We start from the raw sequence: 23,724 nt of genomic DNA on the forward strand, positions 1-23,724 counted from the left end.
CATTGAGCTTTTTCATTCCATGTTTGTGCTAGTACTTCTGTACTGAACTTGATGGTTTGGCTCTTGTTTTCAGTGGCTGCCTGGATGGCGGGACTTTATTGTTGTTCTCACTCCCAGTCATCCATCAATCTGTGATTTTCTTTTCCTTTTGCTGTATGTTAGGGATTGGGGGGTTGCCTCAGGGCTCATAAGAGTCCTGGGCCCTGAACGGGCGGGTGTTTCTTTTCTTCTTGCTGTTGGGATTGGGAATTGGTTTTTTTATAGCCAATTTGTTTGACAAAACTCTTGATGATCCTATATTACATTACATTACATTAGTGATTTCTATTCCGCCTTTACCTTGCCGTTCAAGGTGGATTACACAAGAGTTGTTATTATAATAAGAAGATCATATTGTTAAGACATTAAGAAGTACTTAAGGAATAGTTTGAGCATTTTCTAATTTGTTAAGGAGGAGTTCAAAGCCTGTTTGGATGTGTTATATTGGTTTTATGTATTTTTTGAAGAGTAGGGTTTTTGTTTCTTTTTTGAAGGTTTTGTAGTCTGGGGTCGAAGTCAGCTGATTGGTAAGCTGTCAGTCCAGTTTATCTGCTCTGGTGGCCAGTAGGTTGTCATACATTTTACTTCTTTTGACATTTTTGGTTGGTGGGTGTTTGAATATTGTGTGGGTTCTCCTGTGTCTGGTTGGGGTGCATAGGGGTTAGTCGGTTGTTCCAGTAGGGGGGGCTTTCTCCGTTTATAGCTTTGAAGAGAAGTGTACTCTGGCTTGTATTGGGAGCCAATGTGATTCATGGTATGCATCTGTGATGTGGTCGTATTTCTTCAGTGAGTAAATAAGTCTTAGGGCTGTGTTTTGTATTGTTTGAAGTTGTATATTCTATATTCTGTGGTCTGTTGCATTTCTGTTTCTGTAGTGGCTGCCACGGTGTGCATGGCCACCTTTCGACTGTATTATTTGTTATTCTCATCAATAAAAATTGTTTCAACCTAAAATGACCAGTAAGAGAAATGATTTATTTTCATTTTAGGAATTAAAACATATTGGTTCTGTAAATTTACTTCCATTGTACAAGTATAGAAGGAAATATAAGGGGGGGAAGTTTTATGCAATTGAAAATTTTAATTGTGATAAATCAATGTGCAGCCCTAATATAATTGCTAAGCTTCCCTCCCTTTTCTTCCCGCTAGGATTATATATAAAGCACAGTTACTTACCGTAACAGGTGTTATCCAGGGACAGCAGGCAGATATTCTTGAATGATGGGTGACGGCACCGACGGAGCCCCGGTACGGACAATTTTAGAGTGATTGCACTCTAAGAACTTGGAAAGTTCTAGCAGGCTGCACCGCGCACGCGCGAGTGCCTTCCCGCCCGACAGAGGCGCGCGGTCCCCAGTTAGGATAAGCCAGCTAAGAAGCCAACCCGGGGAGGTGGGAGGGACGCAAGAATATCTGCCTGCTGTCCCTGGATAACACCTGTTACGGTAAGTAACTGTGCTTTATCCCAGGACAAGCAGGCAGCATATTCTTGACTGATGGGTGACCTCCAAGCTAACAAAAAGAGGGATGGAGGGAAGGTTGGCCATTAAGAAAACAAATTTTGCAAAACAGATTGGCCGAAGTGTCCATCCCGTCTGGAGAATGCATCCAGACAATAATGAGATGTAAAAGTATGAACTGAGGACCAAGTAGTAGCCTTGCAGATTTCCTCAATAGGAGTGGAACGGAAGAAAGCTACAGATGCTGCCATAGCTCGAACTTTATGGGCCGTGACAGAACCTTCCAGTGATAGTCCGGTCTGAGCATAAGAGAATGAAATGCACGCTGCCAGCCAATTAGACAACGTACGTTTAGAAACAGGACGCCCCAATTTATTCGGATCAAAGGATAGAAAGAGTTGCGGAGATGATCTGTGGGGCTTAGTACGCTCTAAATAGTAAGCTAGAGCCCGCTTACAGTCCAAAGTATGCAGAGCCTGTTCTCCAGAATGAGAGTGAGGTTTCGGAAAGAAGACAGGCAGAACAATGGATTGGTTGAGATGGAATTCTGAGACAACCTTAGGGAGAAACTTTGGATGTGTACACAGAACCACCTTGTCATGATGAAAGACTGTAAAAGGTGGATCCACAACTAGTGCATGTAGCTCACTGACCCTCCTGGCAGAGGTAAGAGCAATAAGGAAGAGCACCTTCCAAGTAAGGAACTTGAAAGGAGCTGTAGCCAAAGGTTCAAACGGAGGCTTCATTAAGGCAGAGAGAACTACATTGAGATCCCAGACTACAGGAGGAGCCTTAAGAGGTGGTTTCACATTGAAAAGACCCCGCATGAATCTGGAAACCAAAGGATGAGCTGAGAGAAGTTTCCCATGAACTGGTTCATGAAAAGCAGCAATAGCACTGAGGTGGACTCTGATGGAAATAGACTTGAGACCAGAGTCAGACAAAGAAAGAAGGTAATCCAACAAGGTCTCCACTGACAGGGACGTAGGATTATGATGATGAAGAAGACACCAGGAAGAAAATCGTGTCCACTTCTGATAGTAACATTGCAGAGTGGCAGGTTTCCTGGAGGCATCCAGAATAGAACGAACGGGCTGAGACAACAGAGTATCACTCAAAGTCAGCCCGAGAGATACCAAGCTGTCAGGTGTAGAGTCTGGAGGTTGGGATGCAGAAGGGTCTCCTGATGCTGTGTAAGTAGAGAAAGGGAACAATGGAAGAAGAATAGGCTCCCGGGAACTGAGTTGAAGTAGAAGGGAGAACCAATGTTGCCTGGGCCACCGTGGAACGATGAGAATCATGGTGGCTTGTTCCCTCTTGAGCTTGAACAAGGTTCGCAACATGAGAGGTAGCGGAGGGAAAGCATACAGGAACAGATTGGACCAATCCAGGAGAAATGCATCCGCTGCCAGACGGTGAGGAGAGTAGAGTCTGGAGCAGAAGAGGGGCAGCTGGTGATTGTGAGGAGCTGCAAAGAGGTCTATCTGAGGAGTGCCCCATCGAGCGAAGATGGACTGTAGAGTTAAAGGATCGAGTGTCCACTCGTGAGGCTGGAGAATTCTGCTGAGCTTGTCCGCTAAGGAATTCTGTTCCCCTGAATGTAGATAGCTTTCAGGAATAGTTGGTGATCTGTGGCCCAAGCCCAAATCTTCTGTGCTTCCTGGCACAAGAGGCGAGAGCCTGTCCCACCCTGCTTGTTGATGTAGTACATCGCAACTTGATTGTCTGTGCACAGCAGGAGGACCTGAGGAAAGAGAAGATGTTGGAAGGCCTTGAGGGCATAAAACATCGCTCTGAGTTCCAGGAAATTGATGTGATGCTTCATTTCCTGGGCTGTCCAAAGACCTTGAGTTTGGAATTCGTTCAAATGAGCTCCCCAGGCATAAGGGGAGGCGTCGGTGGTGATGACAAGTTGATGAGGAGGTAGATGGAACAGAAGACCTCTGGAGAGATTTGAGGATATTAACCACCATTGTAGAGACTGACGAAGAGATGATGTCACAGATATGTGTCGTGAGCACGGATCCGTCGCTTGGGACCACTGGGTAGCTAGGGTCCATTGAGGAGTGCGCAGGTGAAGACGTGAGAAGGGTGTGACATGAACTGTGGAGGCCATGTGAACCAAGAGTATCATCATTTACTTGGCAGAGATGGAACTTTGCAGAAGTAGCTGCTGACATAGAGATTGAAGAGTTTGGAGACGGTTGGACGGCAGGAATGCTCTCATGAGGACTGTGTCCAGCACCGCTCCAATGAATTGAAGTCTCTGAGTGGGGATGAGATGAGATTTGGGTAGATTGATCTCGAACCCCAGAAGTTGTAGAAACAGTATGGTTTGGTTGGTGGCCAGGAGTACTGTCTGAGATGAATTGGCCTTGATTAACCAATCGTCCAGGTAAGGAAAGACCTGAAGGTGGTGAGAGCGTAGAAAGGCAGCCACCACAATCAGACATTTGGTGAACACTCTTGGAGAGGAGGCAAGACCGAAGGGCAGCACCTTGTATTGGTAATGACAATGATTGATCATGAAGCGGAGGTACTGTCTGGAGGACAAATTTACCGGTATGTGAGTGTACGCCTCTTTGAGATCGAGGGAGCATAGCCAGTCGCCTTGATTGAGAAGAGGGTAGAGAGTGGCCAGAGAAAGCATCCTGAATTTTTATTTGACCAAGCATTTGTTGAGATCGCGAAGATCTAAAATGGGTCTGAGATCTCCTGTTTTTTTGGGGACTAGAAAGTAACGGGAGTAGAATCCCTGCCCCTTTTGATCTAGAGGAACTTCCTCTATGGCGTTCAGAAGGAGGAGGGATTGAACCTCCTGAAGAAGGAGGGAAGACTGAAGAGTGTTCAAAGCAGACTCTCTTGGCAGACTTTGGGCAGGAAGTGTCTGAAAGTTGAGAGAGTAGCCGTGGCGGATGATGTTGAGGACCCATTGATCCGAGGTGATGATCTCCCAACGGCTGAGAAAAGAAGTAAGACGGCCACCTATAGGTTGAGGTAGGTGGGCAGATGGTAGGTAGCTGGCTATGCCCTGGAGAACTAAGTCAAAAGGGCTGTGTGGACTTTTGCTGTGGAGGTGGCTTCGCAGGTTGCTGCTGTGGTGGCCTAGGGGTCTGTCGTTGTTGCTGACGTTGGCGCCTAGGTTGTTGGGCAGCTGATGGCAAGGGACGAGCCACATAACGGCGTTGATAGGCCGACTGCTGTCTGAAAGGCCGCGCTGGTAGAGGCTTCTTTTTTGTTTTTAGCAGAGTATCCCATCTAGTTTCATGGGCGGAGAGCTTTTGGGTGGTAGAGTCCATGGATTCCCCAAAGAGTTCATCCCCCAGGCATGGTGCATTGGCCAACCGATCTTGATGGTTGACATCAAGCTCCGACACTCTGAGCCAAGCAAGGCGGCACATAGCCACAGACATGGCCGTTGCTCTGGTAGTAAGTTCGAATGTGTCATATATTGAGCGAACCATAAACTTACGGAGTTGGAAGAGAGATGATGAGCAGTGGTGAAAAGCCTGTTGTTTTCGTTCAGGAAGGTACTTTTCAAAGGAAGCCATGGTGGTAAGAAGATGCTTAAGATAGAAAGAAAAATGGAAAGCATAATTACCAGATCTGTTAGCTAGCATTGCATTCTGGTATAATCGTTTACCAAACTTATCCATGGCTTTACCTTCCCTGCCAGGAGGGACAGAAGCGTATACACTAGCTCCGGCAGACTTTTTGAGCGTAGATTCCACAAGAAGGGATTCATGTGGAAGCTGCGGCTTATCAAATCCAGGGATAGGAATCACTTTGTATAGAGAATCCAATTTACGAGGAGCTCCTGGGATGGTCAAAGGAGTCTCCAGGTTTTTATAAAAGGTTTCCCTCAAGATATCATGGAGGGGTAGTTTGAGAAATTCCTTTGGAGGCTGGTCAAAATCCAAGCATCAAGGAAGGCTTTGGATTTTTTAGACTCAGCCTCCAAAGGAATAGACAGAGATTCACACATATCTTTCAGGAAGGAAGTGAAAGATGTAGAATCTTGTTTGGAGGATGGATCAGGGGCAGCAGGATCATCCTCATCCGAGGAACACTCACCCTCAGAAAGAAAAGGCTCTTTGGAGTCACCCCACAGATCAGGGTCCCCAATATGGGAGCTACGGTCTCGAGACTCTGGAGTGGAGGGTTCCAGGTGTCGGGATTTGCGTGACGACTTACCTGACCTCATAGACACGGTACCGGGAGATGTTACAGGCTGCATGGGTGCCGAAGTCTGAACAGCCTGGTGTTGCGCTCTCGGTTCCGGTGCGAGGACTGGCATCGAGACCGATGAAGCGGAGTGGACCGGTACCGACAAAGTGGATGCAGACAAAAGAGGCTGCTCCACTGCCGGTACTGGTGGCTCAGACCGGACCGGGACTGGAAGGCTCGGTGTCAAGAGAGCAGGAAGGAGCTGTTGTAACTGCTCCTTTAGCTGCACCTGCAGGACGGCTGCAATGCGCTCGTCCAGAGAAGGCACCGGTACCGCCTTTTTCTTCTGCGGTACCTGCGGTGCCGCTCGACGCCCCGAGGATGAGGAGCCCGAGGTCGAGGGACTCACCTCAATTGGGGCGGAGCGCTTCCGCGGGCGCCACGCGGTCGGCAGGACTGGGCTCGCTATCGAGACCGGAGGATGCTCCAGCGGGGATGGCTTCTTAGCCGGCTTACCTGGGTGTTGCGACGCCGGCGCGGTGTTGCGCGGCGTCGACGAAGCGGGTGCCGACTGAGTTGGGGCCGATGCCGCCGGGTCAGACATATCGGCACGAAAAGCAACCGTTGCTGGATTTGTCGGTTTTTTAATGTACGTTTTTTCAAAGTGGCACAGCGGGTGCAGGTGGAAGCCTGATGCTCTGGACCTAGGCACTGTAAGCACCAGTTGTGAGGGTCCGTAAGAGAGATAGGCCGTGCACACCGCTGGCACTTCTGAAACCCTGGCTGAGGGGGCATGAAAGTAAAAATGGCTTCTGCCAAATCGAAGGCCGAGGCCTCGATGGTGGCAGCAGGCCCCGCCGGGGCAAAACCGACTAAAGTAAAGAAAAAAGAAAGTAGTAATTTTTTGGTTTTTTTTTTTAATAAGAAAATAATAAAAGAAAAAAAGGAAATACAATTTCCTAACAGATTTCGCGAGCGGGAAGGCGTCAGGAAAAAATCTTTTCAACAGCCATTGAAAAGTGCGACTTCTTAGCTCCGCGGAAACTAAGAAACTGGGGACCGTGCGCCTCCTTCGGGCGGGAAGGCACTCGCGCGTGCGCGGTGCGGCCTGCTAGAACTTTCCAAGTTCTTAGAGTGCAATCACTCTAAAATTGTCCGTACCGGGGCTCCGTCGGTGCTGTCACCCATCAGTCAAGAATATGCTGCCTGCTTGTCCTGGGATAATGCTATATCCAAAAGGGCATACATAATTCTGTTAACAGTGGAGAATCTCTTTCTGGGAGCTACATTTCTATTATAAATGCAGTCCCTAAATAAAAAAAGTTTGAATTTGCGGTCCGGCTCTGCCCGTATCTCCCGCGAATAACGAGGGAGAAGTGTACTCTGTGGAGGGACCAGGGTCAATTTTTTTGGTGCTCTAACCATTGCACCACGTATTCCCGGGAGCTTCCTATTGGGACTGCGAGCCCTCTATGCATCTCCAAGAGCGAACGTTATTGCCAACGGTCGGGAGTTACAGCCGTTTTTGATCTGTAGGGGAATAAGGCAGGGGTGCCCCCCCATCACCTTTTTTGTTTGCGCTAATGGACCCGTTTATTAGAGATGTGGAGTTGATGCCAACGATTGCGGTGGGGAAGCAACAGTTTAAGCTGTCAGCCTACGTGAATGACCTCTTGGCACACCTTTCAGAGCCAGAGCGCTCACTGCCTGCGCTTTTGGAAGTGGTGAAGGAATTCAGGGATTACGTGGGGTTACAATTCAACTTGTCTAAATCAGAGGTACTTCCCTCGGATGTGGATTACAGAGAGAGATGGGGAGGGAGCGGACTTCCCTTTACGATGGGCATCGGCCTCCTTTAGATACTTGGGAGTACAGATGACTATAGATGTGATGGCCTTATATAATGAACGTGATCCGGCTGCTGTGGGAGACTGGACAAATGTTAGAGCACTGGCGGGCGCTCTCACCAATTGGCCGTGTGAATCTGGATCAGATGTTCATAATGCCAAAATGGTTATATCTGCTGCAGATACTTCTTCCCCTTAAGCTCCTGAAGAGAGATGTGGCCACGCTGAATAGAATGTTGGCACAATTTTGTTGGGCGTATAAAAAGCTAAATTGAGACTGTCTTAAATGATGGGGAGTTGGGACTGCCTAATATGCAGCATTATAATTATGCATGTCTGTTGAAACACTTATGTAATTGGCTTGCACAAACAGAGCAGTACACTCCTGTGTCTATATTATGCCCCAGACAGTTATTTCTCCCTTTTACAGATGCCCCAGAGATTTAAAGATAGTCTAGTGTTGCAATCAGCTGTGGCGTTGTGGAGATGGTTGATTAGGAAGATGGAGGGGCATCCGAATGTCACCGACTTAATACCATTGAGAGTACACTCGCTATTCCCTCCTGGGAACAAGAACAGGATGTTTGAGAGCTGGGAGAGAGAGGGACTGACTAAATTGGAACGTGGTCTGACTGAGGTGGGAGATTTAGTTGACCCAGACAGCGTGTAAGGCAAAGCAGGAGTGCAATGGGGGGAACACATTTGCCTATTCCAAGCTAAAGCATTTCTGGGCAACATTAGATCCGATTCCCTTAAGTGCACACGTGGAGGGCTCGCCTCTGGGAGTTTTTCAGGGTGGGACTGGGAGAGCAGAATTCGAGCTCTAATATAAATGTTTAAGTCTGTTTATTAGTTTCACAGAAAAATACAAAACAAGCAAGGGTAAACCAGTATTACAAAGGAACCTACCATACCCCAATTCCCCCACCCACCCACCACCCCTGAGAACAGCTACTTCTAAGTCAAGCAGAATAAAACAGAATAAGACATTCAATTCAATAAACGACTACATACAGTGGGAGTCAAAATAGAACTAAAAGGTAACCAACAACGTAAATAGAATGAACCACGCTTAGAGTCCATGTTTGTAACAGCCAAGCGCTCATACCCTGCCAGGTGGATCATCCTGGTCCACCAATGCGATATCGTGGGAGTGTGTGGAGACAGCCATCACTGAAGTATAGTCTTAATGCCCATAAAAATAGCTTTCCGAACGAATGCCGCAGCACCCGGATGAACTGGGAGTAAAGTAAACTTTAGAGTAAAAAGAAACTGGTCTGTGGGCACCCATGTGCAATTCCAGAGAGTTTTGATAAACAAGCCAATGAGTTTCCAGTAGGCCCGTATGCCAGGGCACAGCCAGAACATATGACCCAGAGATGCTCTGGGGGCCATACACTTAGGACAAGAATCCGTAGATCGGATGTGGGCCCGATAAGCCCAGATTGGGGCAAAATAAGCCCGAACCAGGAATTTATAATATCGTTCTTTTTCCACTGCAGACATCAGAAGCCGGGCCCCCATAAGGAAACTCCTCTTCAACACAGTCGCAGAGATGGGAATCTGCAAGTCCCGAGTCCATGCTGCCGCCAGGGTGTCATAGTCCAAATCACCAGCCAGCTCCTGTAGAAATCTGTGATGAAAACGCAAGGGTATGGGCACCTGGGCTGCTAAACAAAATGCTTCAGTTTCTCCTCGGTTTCCTCTGTAAGAGCAGAGCCAGGGAGGGAACAAATATAATGCTTCAATTGACCATAACAGAACCAATCCCCAGCCTGCAATACAAAAGAGTCACATAACATTTGAAAAAGTTGAGGTGAACCATCCGGTTGTGAAACATGATACAAATAAAATAAGCCCCGTTTATGCCACAGGGGAGGAGAGCCAGGACCCATGCCAGGGGGGGAAGTCCCCATTACCAGTAATGGGCAAGCACGGCGTCACATCAGACCTGACTGCCAACTGAGTATACAATTGTTTCCAAATTTTCCTCACCGGAAATAAGAACAGATCTCCATAAGTCTGAACACGGGAAGGTAAACATTTCACATGAAGAAAGGCCTGGCACTCCACCCCTGCCGCAGAAAAATGATGAGTTCCACAAAACCAGTCATTCAGATGGCGAAGCTGACAGGCCACATTAAGGCGGCCTAGGTGTAGCAACCCCATACCCCCCTGAGTTACAGGTAAAGAAAGAGTGTGCACTGGGATCCTAGACTGCTCACCTCCCCAGAGAAAACCCAGCAAAGAGCGATGATGTAACCGAATATGACAACGGTGGATAAATAAAGGCAGGGTTTGCAGAAGGTAAAGCCACTGAGGAATCACCATCATGTTATATAAAGCAATTCTACCGAGAAGGGACAAGGGGTAGGCACGCCAAGCCCATAATTTCTGTCCAGTTTTAGCAAGTAATGGAAATAAGTTAATAGAGTAAAGAGAGGTCAGGTCTCGAGGAATAAGAATGCCAAGATAACGAATAGAGGACGAGGCCCATACTAAAGAAAAACTACCCTGCCAGGAATCCTGAACGTCCTGTTGTAAAGGAAGTGCCAAAGACTTCTGTCTGTTCAGTTGCAATCCAGAAAATAAATGAAACTCATCCAAAAGCTCTAAAGCTCGCAACAAGGAGCTTTGAGGCTAAGCCAATGCAAGCAATAAATCATCAGCGAAAGCTAAGACACGTATTTGAGAAGAGCCCTCAGGTAACCCCACCAAGACATCATCACGTTGAATCGTGCGAATAAGGGCTCCAGGTACAACAAAAAGAGTAGGGGGGACAGAGGACAACCCTGATGGGTCCCCTTGCCCACCGTAAAGGTACACATGAGAGTCCCATTCACCAATACAGAGGCCGATGGAGCGGCATATAATGCCTTCAAGGCCAACTAAAACCAACCTCCCATACCCACATACCCGAGAACCCGAAATAGATATGGCCAATGGACCTGGTCGAAGGCCTTTGCTGCATCCAGGCTCGCTAAGAGGCCCGGAATGGCAGACGATTGGGCTCGGGACATAGCCAACAAAACCCTCTGGACGTTAACCACAGAATGTCTGCCCTGCACAAACCCAACCTGCGCCGACGAGATGACATTGGGTAACAAAGGAGCCAAACGATTCGCCAGGAGGCGGGCTAAGATTTTAAGATCCACATTAATAAGGGAACTTGGTCGGTAAGAGTCAACCTCATCTTTAGGTTTGCTCAGCTTCGGGAGCAGAGTGATTGTGGCCATATTGACATAAGAAGGAAACACACCAGTCTCCACAGCCGAAACAAAATAGCCCATAAGAGGTTCACACACCTGCAGTGAGAGCATTTTATAGAATTCTGTAGAAAACCCATCAGGGCCCGGAGCCGTACAAGAGCGCAAGTTTTTGATAGCCTTTTGGATCTCCGTGCCTTGAAAGCACAGTTACTTACCGTAACAGGTGTTATCCAGGGACAGCAGGCAGATATTCTTTACACATGGGTGACGTCACCGACGGAGCCCTCGGTACGGACCTTTTTAACTAGAAAGTTCTAGTTGGCCGCACCGCGCGTGTGCGAGTGCCTTCCCGCCCGACGGAGGAGTGCGTGGTCCCCAGTTATGATAAGCCAGCTAAGAAGCCAACCCGGGGAGGTGGGTGGGACGTAAGAATATCTGCCTGCTGTCCCTGGATAACACCTGTTACGGTAAGTAACTGTGCTTTATCCCAGGACAAGCAGGCAGCATATTCTTTACACATGGGTGACCTCCAAGCTAACAAAGAGGGAGGGGGGATGGTTGGCCATTAGGAAAATAAATTTTGTAGCACAGATTGGCCGAAGTGTCCATCCCGTCTGGAGAAAGCGTCCAGACAGTAGTGAGTAGTGAACGTGTGTACTGAGGACCAAGTGGCCGCCTTGCAGATTTCCTCGATGGGCGTGGAGCGGAGGAAAGCCACAGAAGCAGCCATAGCTCGGACTCTGTGGGCCGTGACAGCACCTTCCAGTGAGAGACCGGCCCGAGCGTAACAGAACGCAATACAGGCAGCAAGCCAATTGGAAAGCGTCCGTTTGGAAATAGGACGACCTAGACGATTAGGGTCGAATGACAAAAAGAGCTGAGGAGATGAGCGGTGAGCCCTGGTACGGTCAAGGTAGTAGGCAAGGGCACGCTTACAATCCAGCGTGTGCAGCGCCTGTTCCCCAGGATGAGAATGTGGTTTAGGGAAAAAGACGGGCAACACAATGGACTGGTTGAGGTGAAAAGCTGAGACCACCTTTGGAAGGAATTTAGGATGGGTACGTAGGACCACCTTGTCATGGTGAAAAACCGTGAATGGTGGGTCGGCGACCAGTGCATGTAGTTCACTAACCCTCCTGACAGAGGTGATGGCAATTAGGAAAAGCACCTTCCAGGTAAGAAATTTGAGCGAAGTTGCGGCAAGAGGCTCAAACGGAGGTTTCATGAGAGCTGATAAAACCACATTCAGGTCCCAGACGACAGGAGGAGGCTTCAGAGGTGGCTTGACATTGAAGAGACCTCTCATGAACCGGGAAACCAGAGGGTGAGCCGTGAGAGGTTTTCCGAGGATAGGCTCGTGAAACGCAGTGATGGCACTGAGGTGGACTCTGATGGAAGTAGATTTGAGGCCAGCATTGGACAGCGAGAGCAAATATTCTAATATAGTTTCCACCGCTAAAGAGGTGGGATCGTGGTGATGCCGTAGACACCACGAGGAGAATCTGGTCCACTTCTGATGGTAGCATTGGAGGGTGGCCGGTTTCCTGGATGCGTCCAAAATGAGACGGACAGGCTGCGATAGATTCTCAGGAGAGGTCAGCCCGAGAGAAACCAAGCTGTCAGGTGGAGCGAAGACAGATTGGGATGTAGTAGAGATTGATGCTGCTGTGTAAGTAGAGTAGGAAACACCGGAAGAGGAATGGGCTGAGCTGGAGCAGGAGGGAGAACCAGTGTTGTCGAGGCCACCGAGGAGCGATGAGAATCATGGTGGCTCTGTCCTTGCGGAGTTTGGACAAGGTCCGCAACATCAGAGGAAGTGGAGGGAAGGCATACAGGAACCGATCTCTCCAATCGAGCAGGAATGCATCTGGGGCCAGACGATGAGGAGAGAAGAGTCTGGAACAGAAGTGGGGCAGCTGATGATTGTGAGGCGCTGCAAAGAGGTCCACCTGCGGAGTGCCCCAGCGAGCAAAGATGGAGTGGAGTGTTGGAGGGTCCAGCGTCCACTCGTGAGGCTGAAGGATGCGGCTGAGATTGTCGGCTAGGGAGTTCTGTTCGCCCTGGATATAGACAGCCTTGAGGAAGAGATTGCGGGCCGTGGCCCAGGTCCAGATGCGCAGAGCCTCCAAACAAAGGAGGCGAGATCCGGTGCCGCCTTGCTTGTTTATGTAGTACATGGCGACTTGATTGTCTGTGCACAGGAGAAGAACCTGAGGGCAGAGAAGATGCTGGAAAGCCTTGAGGGCATAGAACATGGCTCTGAGTTCCAGGAAATTGATGTGATGTTGACGCTCCTGTGGGGTCCAAAGTCCCTGGGTGCGTAGATCTCCTAGGTGGGCTCCCCACGCATAGGGGGAGGCATCTGTGGTGATGATCATGGAGTGGGGGGGCAGATGAAAGAGCAGACCCCTGGAAAGATTTGAGGAGTTCAACCACCATTGGAGAGATTGCTGAAGAGATGATGTCACAGAGATGGGATGAGAAAGAAGATCCGTAGTCTGTGACCATTGGTTGGCGAGGGTCCATTGGGGTGTTCTGAGGTGGAGACGCGCCAGAGGAAGGACATGTACTGTCGAGGCCATGTGACCCAGGAGGACCATCATCTGTCGGGCAGGTATGGAGGGATGCCTGAGGACCTGACGACAGAGATTGAGTAGGGTCCACTGACGATCGGAGGGGAGAAAAGCCCTCATCAGTGTGGTGTCCAGAACTGCTCCGATGAATTGAAGTCGCTGGGTGGGAAGTAGATGCGACTTGGGGTAGTTGATCTCGAACCCCAGGAGGTGGAGGAGAGAGATGGTGCGATGAGTAGCCTGTAGCACAAGTTGAGACGTAGGTGCTTTCACCAACCAATCGTCCAAGTAGGGGAACACCTGGAGGTTGTGAGACCTGAGGAAGGCCGCTACTACAATAAGGCACTTGGTGAATACCCTGGGCGATGAAGCGAGGCCAAAGGGTAGCACCCTGTACTGATAGTGGCGGCATTGCACCTGGAACCGCAGGTAGCGACGTGAATTTGGACTGATTGGGATGTGAGTGTAGGCCTCCTTGAGGTCCAGGGAACATAGCCAGTCGTACTGAGAAAGAAGAGGGTAGAGCGTGGCAAGGGAGAGCATTCTGAACTTCTCCTTGACCAGATACTTGTTGAGGTCCCTGAGATCGAGAATGGGACAGAGGTCTCCCGTCTTTTTGGGTACCAGGAAGTAGCGGGAGTAAAAACCCTGACCCCTTTGTTCTGGAGGTACTTCTTCGATGGCATTGAAAAGGAGGAGGGATTGAACCTCCCTCAGGAGGAGGGGGGCTTGAGATGAGTGTGAAGCAGACTCTACGGGAGGGTTGTCCGGAGGAAGAGTCTGGAAGTTGAGAGAGTAGCCGTGGTGGATGATGTTGAGGACCCACTGGTCCGATGTGATGACCTCCCAACGGCTGACGAATATGCTGAGTCGACCTCCGATTGGCTGTGGAAGAGGTAGTGAAGGCGGAAGACTGGCTATGCCCTGGAGAGAAGAGTCAAAAGGGCTGAGAAGGTTTTGCAGGTTGAAGAGGCTTGTTGGGTTGACTGGGTTGAGAACGAGCCTGAGCATGGTGTTGTTGCTGACGGGGCCGCCGAGGTTGTTGAGAAGGTGGATTGAGTGGCCTGGCTGAGAACCTGCGCTGATAGGAGGATTGAGGCCTGTAAGGTCGGGCAGGTGGAGCCTTTTTCTTCGGCTTAATCAGGGTGTCCCACCTGGTTTCATGGGCCGAGAGTTTCTGGGTGGTGGAATCCAGGGACTCTCCAAAAAGTTCATCCCCGAGACAGGGGGCGTTGGCCAGACGATCCTGGTGATTGATGTCCAAGTCTGAAACTCGCAGCCAGGCCAGGCGGCGCATGGCTACGGCCATGGCAGAGGCACGGGAGGTGAGCTCGAATGAGTCATATATCGAGCGGACCATAAATTTCCGCAACTAAAGGAGGCCAGAGATGTGTTGCTGGAAGAGTGGAACCTTGCGCTCCGGGAGGTATTTTTGGAGGGCGGACAGTTGCTGAACCAAATGTTTCATGTAAAATGAAAAATGGAATGAATAATTGTTTGCCCTGTTGGCCAGCATGGCATTCTGGTAGAGCCTCTTGCCAAACTTGTCCATGGTCTTACCCTCTCTGCCAGGAGGGGTAGAGGCATAGACACTGGAGCCCTGAGTCTTTTTCAAGGTGGATTCAACAAGAAGGGACTCATGGGGCAACTGAGACTTGTCGAACCCTGGAATAGGGATTACACGATAGAGGTTGTCCAGTTTACGGGGGGCCCCCGGTACCGTAAGGGGGTTCTCCCAATTTTTGTAAAAGGTCTCCAGTAGGATGTCATGTACGGGGAGCTTGAGGAACTCCTTAGGAGGCTGTTCAAAATCTAAAGCCTCTAAGAAGGCTTGAGATTTTTTAGAGTCTGATTCCAGAGGAAGGGATAAGGCTGCAGACATCTCCCTGAGGAACTTGGAAAAGGAGGACTGCTCAGGTTTGGAGGTTACATCGGGTGCCGATGGATCCTCATCAGATGAGGAGAGATCCTCCTCGGTACCGGGGGGAGATTCTTCCCATAAGTCTGGGTCCCGGACCTCTGGGTGTGCATGCCGAGACACCGGGGTGGAAGGTGTGGTATGGTGAGTCTTGGATAACGATTTTCCAGAGCGCACCGAACCGGTACCGGGAGAAGAGGACCGGCGTCGATCCCGGTCCCGGGAAGTATGGTGCCCTGCCCGGTCCCGAGGAGGATCCGTCGTGGTATGGGAATGAACCACCGGATGGGCATGAAGTTGCTCAGCCGAAAGAATCGGCATGGAGGTGTTGATTGGTACCGATGGGGTGGATACCGGGGGCTCGGTACGGGGCTCGGGCCGGTCTGGTACCGAAAGGAGCGGTGCCAGGATAGTGGGTAACAGATGCTCGAGCTGACGCTGCAACTGTTCCTGGAGTTGAACTTGGAGGATGGCCGTAATACGGTCATCCAAGGGTGGCATCGGAACCGCTTTCTTTTGCTTCGGTTCCTTAGGTGCCGCTCCACGCCCCGGCGATGAGGAGGCCGATGACGAGGCACTCACCGAAATCGGGGCGGAGCGCTTTCGGGGTCGGCGCGAGGCCGGTAAGGTCGGTGCCGCCACTGTGGCTGGCGGACGCTCGAGGGAGGAGGGAGGCTTCTTAGCCGGCTTACCTGGCGCCAGAGACGCCGATGCGGGGTCGGGCGGTGTCGAAGTAGACGGTGCCGATTTCTGTGGTACCGCTGTCGATGCCGAGGAGTCCATCGTCGACCCGGTACCGAACAAAAGATTTTGTTGGATTTGTCGGTTTTTAAGCGTCCGCTTTTTAAGAGTGGCACAGCGGGTGCAGGAGTCCGCCCGATGCTCCGGACCCAAACACTGTAAACACCAGTTGTGTGGGTCAGTGAGGGAGATCGGGCGTGCACACCGCTGGCACTTCTTAAAACCGACTTGCGGGGGCATGAAGGGGAAAACAGCCTCCGCAAAATCGAACCCCGAGGCCTGTATAATGGCAACAGGCCCCGCCGGGGCAAAGACGAAAAAGAAAGGGAAAAAACAAGAAGTTATTTTTTTTTTTTTTTTTTACAAAGTAAAGAAAAAATAAACCCGAAGGCAAAAAAGAAGAAAAATTGGAAAGAATCGCGAGCGGGAAGGCAAAAAAGTGATTTCAACGGCCGTTGAAGAAACACACGCGTCTTCTTCGCTCCGCGGAAACGAAGAAACTGGGGACCACGCACTCCTCCGTCGGGCGGGAAGGCACTCGCGCACGCGCGGTGCGGCCAACTAGAACTTTCTAGTTAAAAAGGTCCGTACCGAGGGCTCCGTCGGTGACGTCACCCATGTGTAAAGAATATGCTGCCTGCTTGTCCTGGGATAAAAGGCTTATTCAATGCCGATCTCTGCAGGTCGGTGAATTTGGGCATGCCCGCGTCCTCAAGATAATCCAAAACATCCGGACCACTATAAGGACCCGGGCCAGCATAAAAGGTAGAAAAATGTTGGTAAAAAGCATCAGCAATGTCCGCAAGTTTCGTATAGTAGGAACTGGCATCCGCCTTGATCCGAGGAATATATCTATCATCCTGCCAGTTGTTCGTCACAGTAGCTAAAAATTTGCCAGTGCGGTTTCCAAAACGGTAAAACCGATATTTTCTATAAAGAAGAGAACATTTGGTACATTCATGCAGTAAAGCATTAATAGCAACCTGAACCGAATGAAGTTCCTCCCCAAGTGATCGAGTCTGATGAAGCAGGTATTTGGCTTTCAAATGAGAATATTGTTGTTCCAAATGGATTAAACTATTAGATAAACGCTTACGGCGGCCCGCCACATAAGAAATGATCACCTCCCCTTAGAACTACCTTTGCTGTGTCCCAAAACAGGGCCGAAGTAGATTGGTAAGTAAGTAATCATCCCAACATTTATGGAGATAGGCCAGAAAATCAGGGTCATGCTGCAAGTAAGATGGAAAACGCCACCGGGGGGGCCCCTGAAGGAGGAGCACCCCAAGCGACATCCAACCAAATGGGACAATGGTCAGACACCGCCAAGGGGCCTATAGTGGCTTCAGCTATTTGAGAAAAGAAAAATTCCGGGACTAAAAGATAATCAAGACGGGAAAAAGTCCCGTGAGCACGAGACTGGTGAGTATAGTTCCGCTCAAAAGGATGAAGCAGCCGCCAAGGATCCACCAAGCCAAGGGACTTACAATAAAACGGTACACCGTTAGTAGAGGAACCCGAGGCAGCCACCACAGGATTAGAACGATCAAGTGAGGCGTCCATAACCTGATTAAGATCCCCCGCCACTATAAGAGGGAAGGAGGTATCCATAAGACCCAAGGAGACCAAAGAATCAAAATAAGATTGAGAATAACAATTGGGACCATAAGTGATCAACAGCCTAAAATCAGTACCTTGTAATGAAAGATGTAATAGTAAATTCCGGCCCTGAGGATCCAGGTGGCATACGGTGACAGTATATTTCAACCCCTTGCGAACCAATAAGCAAACACCTGCCCGCTTCCCCTGGGAGGAAGAGGAAAATACTGAGCCCACCCAACCACGCTGTAATTTCCTATGTTCCTCCTCAGTTAATTTAGTCTCCTGCAAACAAGCCAAATCAGCATGGTGACGTTTTAATTGACTCAAAATTTTTGTACATTTGACCGGAGATGTGATGCCAGATACGTTCCAGGAGACTATGCGAAGTGTACTATCACCCAGGGACCCCGTACAAAAAGTACATACAGCCCATAGAAAACAATAGAGACACCCAGGCGCCCAGCCTCGCCCAAGTGCCACCCACAACACACCCAGCCAGTAGTACAAGAAAGAAGAACATATGCAAAAGAGAATAATTCAAACAAAACAGAAAGAAAAGCAAGCCCCGTAGACTGTTCCCAATCAACTATCCCACCCCTACCCCAACCCCCAACAAGCCCAAAAACCATATCCCCTAGGGAATATGCCAGAGGTCCGTAAAGACACCTTACGAGACAACCAACCCTCCTAGAACAGCAATACAGTAGCAAAATACAAATAAGCATTAATGCCAAACACACATAACCAGGAAATCCAAACGTAAGCACCTTGGCCAAATATTGAGAACCAAAAAGGCTGGAATGCAGTCATGGGGGATCAACATGAGATCAAAAGTAATATTAATAAAGTCTGTGGCCTCCGCAGCCACTGGAAAAGAGTGCCGAGTACCATCGTGATGAATCTTCAGTAAGGCAGGATACACAAAGAGAAAGCGATGGGTGATTAAAACTTTTGCCACATTCTAGACAATTATATGGTTTTTCGCCAGTATGAATGCTCTCGTGTATTTTTAAAGTTGAATCCCGATTAATGCTTTTACCATATTCTAAACAGGTATATGGTTTCTCTCCAGTATGAATCATCTTGTGCATTTTTAAAGTTGAATTCCGATTAAAGCTTTTACCACATTCCAAACAGGTATATAGTTTCTCTCCAGTATGAATACGCTTGTGTATTTTTAAACCTGATTGCAGATTAAAGCTTTTACCACATTCTGAACAGGAATATGGTTTCTCTCCAGTATGAATACTCGTGTATTTTTAATTTTGATGGGTACTTAAAACTTTTGCCACATTCTGAACAAGTATATGGTTTCTTTCCAGTATGAATGCTCTTGTGTATTTTTAAACCTGATTGCAGATTAAAGCTTTTACCACATTCTGAACAGGAATATGGTTTCTCTCGAGTATGAATACTCATGTGTATTTTTAAACCTGATTGCAGATTAAAGCTTTTACCACATTCTGAACAGGAATATGGTTTCTCTCCAGTATGAATACTCTTGTGTATTTTTAAATATGATTGCTGATTAAAGCTTTTACCACATTCTAAACAGGTATATAGTTTCTCTCCAGTATGAATTCTCTTGTGCCTTTTTAAATCTGATTTCCGATTAAAATTTTTGCCACATTCTGAACAAGAATATGGTTTCTCTCCAGTATGAATGCTCTCATGCATTTTTAAAGTTGAATCCTGATTAAAACTTTTACCACATTCTGAACAGGTATATGGTTTCTCTCCACTATGAATCATCTTGCGTTTTTAAATGTGAATGCTGATTAAAGCTTCTACCACATTCTAAACAGGTATATGGTTTTTCTCCAGTATGAATCCTCTTGTGCAGTTTTAAATTTGAATGCCTTTTAAAGCTTTTACCTCATTCTGAACAAATATATAGTTTCTCTTCAGTATGAATCCTGTTGTGCTTTTTTTAAAATCTGATGGATGATTAAAGCCTTTACCACATTCTAGACAATTATATGGTTTTCCGCCAGTATGAATGCTCTCGTGTATTTTTAAAGTTGAATCCCGATTAATGCTTTTACCATATTCTGAACAGGTATATGGTTTCTCTCCAGTATGAATCATCTTGTGCATTTTTAAAGTTGAATTCCGATTAAAGCTTTTACCACATTCCAAACAGGTATATAGTTTCTCTCCAGTATGAATACTCTTGTGTATTTTTAAACCTGATTGCAGATTAAAGCTTTTACCACATTCTGAACAGGAATATGGTTTCTCTCCAGTATGAATACTCTTGTGTATTTTTAAATATGATTGCTGATTAAAGCTTTTACCACATTCTAAACAGGTATATGGTTTTTCTCCAGTATGAATCCTCTTGTGTATTTTTAATTTTGATGGGTGATTAAAACTTTTGCCACATTCTGAACAAGTATATGGTTTCTTTCCAGTATGAATGCTCTTGTGTATTTTTAAAGTTGAATCCCGATTAAAGCTTTTACCACATTCTGAACAGGTATATAGTTTCTCTCCAGTATGAATTCTCTTGTGCCTTTTTAAATCTGATTGCCGATTAAAACTTTTGCCACATTCTAGACAGGTATATGGTTTCTCTCTAGTATGAATGCTCTCGTGCATTTTTAAATCTGATTGTCGATAAAAACTTTTGCCACATTCTGAACAAGAATATGGTTTCTCTCCAGTATGAATGCTCTCATGCATTTTTAAAGTGGAATCCCGATTAAAACTTTTACCACATTCTGAACAGGTATATGGTTTCTCTCCAGTATGAATCATCTTGTGCTTTTTTAAATGTGAATGCTGATTAAAGCTTCTATCACATTCTGAACAGGTATATGGTTTCTCTCCAGTATGAATCCTCTCATGTATTTTTAAAGTTGAATTCCGATTAAAACTTTTACCACATTCTGAACAGGTATATGGTTTTTCTCCAGTATGAATCATCTTGTGCTTTTTTAAAATTGAATGCTTATTAAAGCTTCTACCACATTCTGAACAGGTATATGGTTTCTCTCCAGTATGAATCCTCTCATGCATTTTTAAAGTTGAATCCCGATTAAAGCTTTTACCACATTCTGCATATGTAAATTGTTTCCCACCTTCATGGATTCTCTGAAGACATTTTAAACCTGTTTGAAGATAAAAAGGTTTTATCATAATATAAAGATGTAGAATGTTTCTCTCCAATTTGTATTATTTTGTGCATTGTTATCTAAAGATTTTATAAGTAATTAGTTCTATTCCTTCTTGTATCAATTGGTGAATTGTTATGGGTCAATATTCAGATGGGGGCACTGAGCATTTTCTATAAAACTGATCACATATCTGGCCACTGGCATTAAAAATCTGGTTCATCAGTGATGGCTGGAAGCTGTGTGGTTACAGCTGGTATTCAGTGCAGTTCCCACATAGCTAACTGGACACAGGACTGGTATTTAAGCGGTCTTACTTGTCTAGTTAGCTATGTTTGTACTGGCATTGAATGTCCCCACTGTACATTCGCATAATTTCAGGGTCTGACCTGACTCCACCACTGCCTGGATCGTGCTGGGATGGTCAGCGCTGCTACTGCTGCTTGTATGATGGACCATTTACTAGTGATTGCTGCTCTGATCCTCTTTTTCAGTCCTGAATGCTGCTGAACAGACTTTCCCCGAGTGCAAGTCATGTGACCCAAACATGTCATCTCTACTCGCCAAAGAGTGATTCTAAAACTGAATCGGGTTTTGCTCCTTGGGGTGAACTCTCAGGAGGGATTGGGACTTTGCCTGCTGTCTTTACATTCCCTGTGTTGCTGTTGTTTTCCTTATACTCCTCTACAACACCCAATCTCAGACCATGACTTCTAAGCGGACCTTATTAAAGATCTAATAAGAGCTCCAACATTTAGATGTCTTATGCCTCACGGAGACTTGACTGCGTCCGAGAGAGGAGGTGCTGAGTCTGTTATTACAATGCTGCCTCTCAGGTTTGGGGACTGGCAATTGTAATTTCACCCAAGTCTCAGGCAAAGGAGCTATTTGTTAACTCTGTACCTTATTCAGAAGCTTTACTACTGGAATTTTCTTCTCACTCAGCCACCTATAATTAGTTTATTGCCCTCCTCTCTGAGCATCCGAATGGGATAAGGTTCACCAAGCCATTGCAGATACGATCACTAGATTCCCATCTCTTATTAATCTACGTAGGTGACTTTAATATTCATATGGATCCAGCATCACATCTTAAGAGCTCCAACTTCCTCACATTCTTATGTGATTTAGGCTTACAACAATTCCTGCCTTTTTCAACTCATCAGGCGGGTCACACCTTGGATTCAGTGATCTCCTACAAATGATCAAAGTTTCACTTATCCTTCCCAATACCCTGGTCTGATCACTTTCTGGTTCTCGTGAATATTTACCTATCGATTTTGCCTATGATAGATGATCCCTTTCCCAGAGGACCAAGCTTCTACTCAAAACACTTCCTTAACTAATTTTCAGGATGGCATAGCACCCCTTTAAATATGTTTCCACTTGTTGGTGAGCTAATCCTTGGTATCATAGAGACCTTCAGATGCTTAAATCACAGATCTGTAAATATGAACTACCCTGGCACAATTATAACACTGCAATATAACTTTTATGTGATGGAATTAGATAAAGCTAAAAAGACTTTTTCTAAACAACTCAATCTATCTCAAAATCTTTCAAGTAAACTTTTTGCTCTTTATTCCAAGCTCACAAGGAAACCTTGTTCCGCCCATAAGGGTAGTTCTTCCTTAGCTGTAGACTTATGAAAGTACCGTATTTTTCGCTCCATTAGATGCACCTGACTATAAGACGCACCCTATATTTAGAGGAGTAAACAAGAAAAAACATTCTGAACCAAATTCTCCTTGCCAAGCTCTGTATCCTGTCCCCCCTCTAGTGGTAGGCCGGGACAGGGCAGGCCTAGTGGCTGGCAGGAAGGTAGGGACAGGGCAGGCGGGTAGTTAGGCAGGCAGACCTCCCCCCTCCCAGGCATCCCCCCTAGGCAGGCAGCAGGAAAGCCCCAGCCTCTCTCTCCTTCCTCCCTATTTTTAATTTGGCAGAGAGGGCAGGTAGGCAAGCACCAGCCTCTCCCTCCTCCCTATCTAGCCACCAAGCAGGCAGCAGGCATGTCCCGGCCACTTCCTCCTCACCCTCCAGGCAGGCCCTGGCCCACTTCCTCCTCTCCACCACCCCCGAAGGCTGGCTGGCTGCCTGGTTCCCACCGCTTCTTTCCTAACTGCCGGCTGACGAGGCTGCCTCCTCTTCCGTTCTCTCGCAGCATAGCAGCGCACCAGGTTACCTGCCTGGTATAGCAGCATGATAACCTTCTCAGATCCGTTTGTGATTCCCTTCTTGATCATTCCTAGCATTCTGTTTGCCCTTTAGGCCACCGCTGCGCATTGTGCGGACGACTTCATTGACTTCTCTTCAAGTACTCCCAATTCCCTTTCTTGGGGGCTTTCTCCGAGTACAACGCTGGACATCCTATATTCGTGCATAGGATTTTTGCTACCGACATGCATCACCTTGCACTTATCCACGTTGAACCTCATTTGCCATTTTGCAGCCCATTTCTCAAGTGTGTTTATGTCTCGTTGTAGGTCCTTCCAATCCTTCTGCGACCTCACTACTCTCAATAATTCTGAATCGTCTGCAAATTTAATGACTTCACTCATCGAACCAATTTTCAGGTCGTTTATAAATATGTTGAAGAGCACAGGCCCAAGCACCAAACCCTGTGGCACTCCACTCGTGACTCTTCTCCAGTCCGAGTATTGTCCATTTAGCCCCACTCTCTGTTTCCTATCCGCCAACCAGTTTTTAATACACATGAATATATCACCCTCGATTCCATGGCTCACAATTTTTCAAAGTACACATTCATGCAGGACCCTGTCGCCTTCTGAAAATCTAGATATATAATGACCGGGTCACCCTTGTCTATCTGAATGTTTACTCCCTCGAAGAAGTGCAGTAAGTTTGTCAAACAAGATCTTCCTTTGCTGAAGCCGTGCTGGCTGGTCCTTATCAGTTTGTGTCCGTCAAGGTGATCAATGATGTGGTCCTTTATCAGCGCCTCTACCATCTTTCCCAGTACCGAAGTCAGAATCACTGGTCTTTAGTTTCCTGGATCTCCCCTTGAACCTTTCTTGAAGATCGGGGTAACATT

At 47.4% G+C, this 23,724-nt stretch overlaps 1 pseudogene; it reads right to left on the minus strand.

The window, feature by feature from the left end:
* The window catches only part of LOC117354495, a 122,705-nt pseudogene that overhangs the window by 53,594 nt on the left and 45,387 nt on the right, over positions 1 to 23,724 (minus strand).

The sequence above is a fragment of the Geotrypetes seraphini genome, chromosome 2, assembly GCF_902459505.1.
Source record: "Geotrypetes seraphini chromosome 2, aGeoSer1.1, whole genome shotgun sequence".
NCBI classification, from domain to species: Eukaryota; Metazoa; Chordata; class Amphibia; order Gymnophiona; family Dermophiidae; genus Geotrypetes; species Geotrypetes seraphini.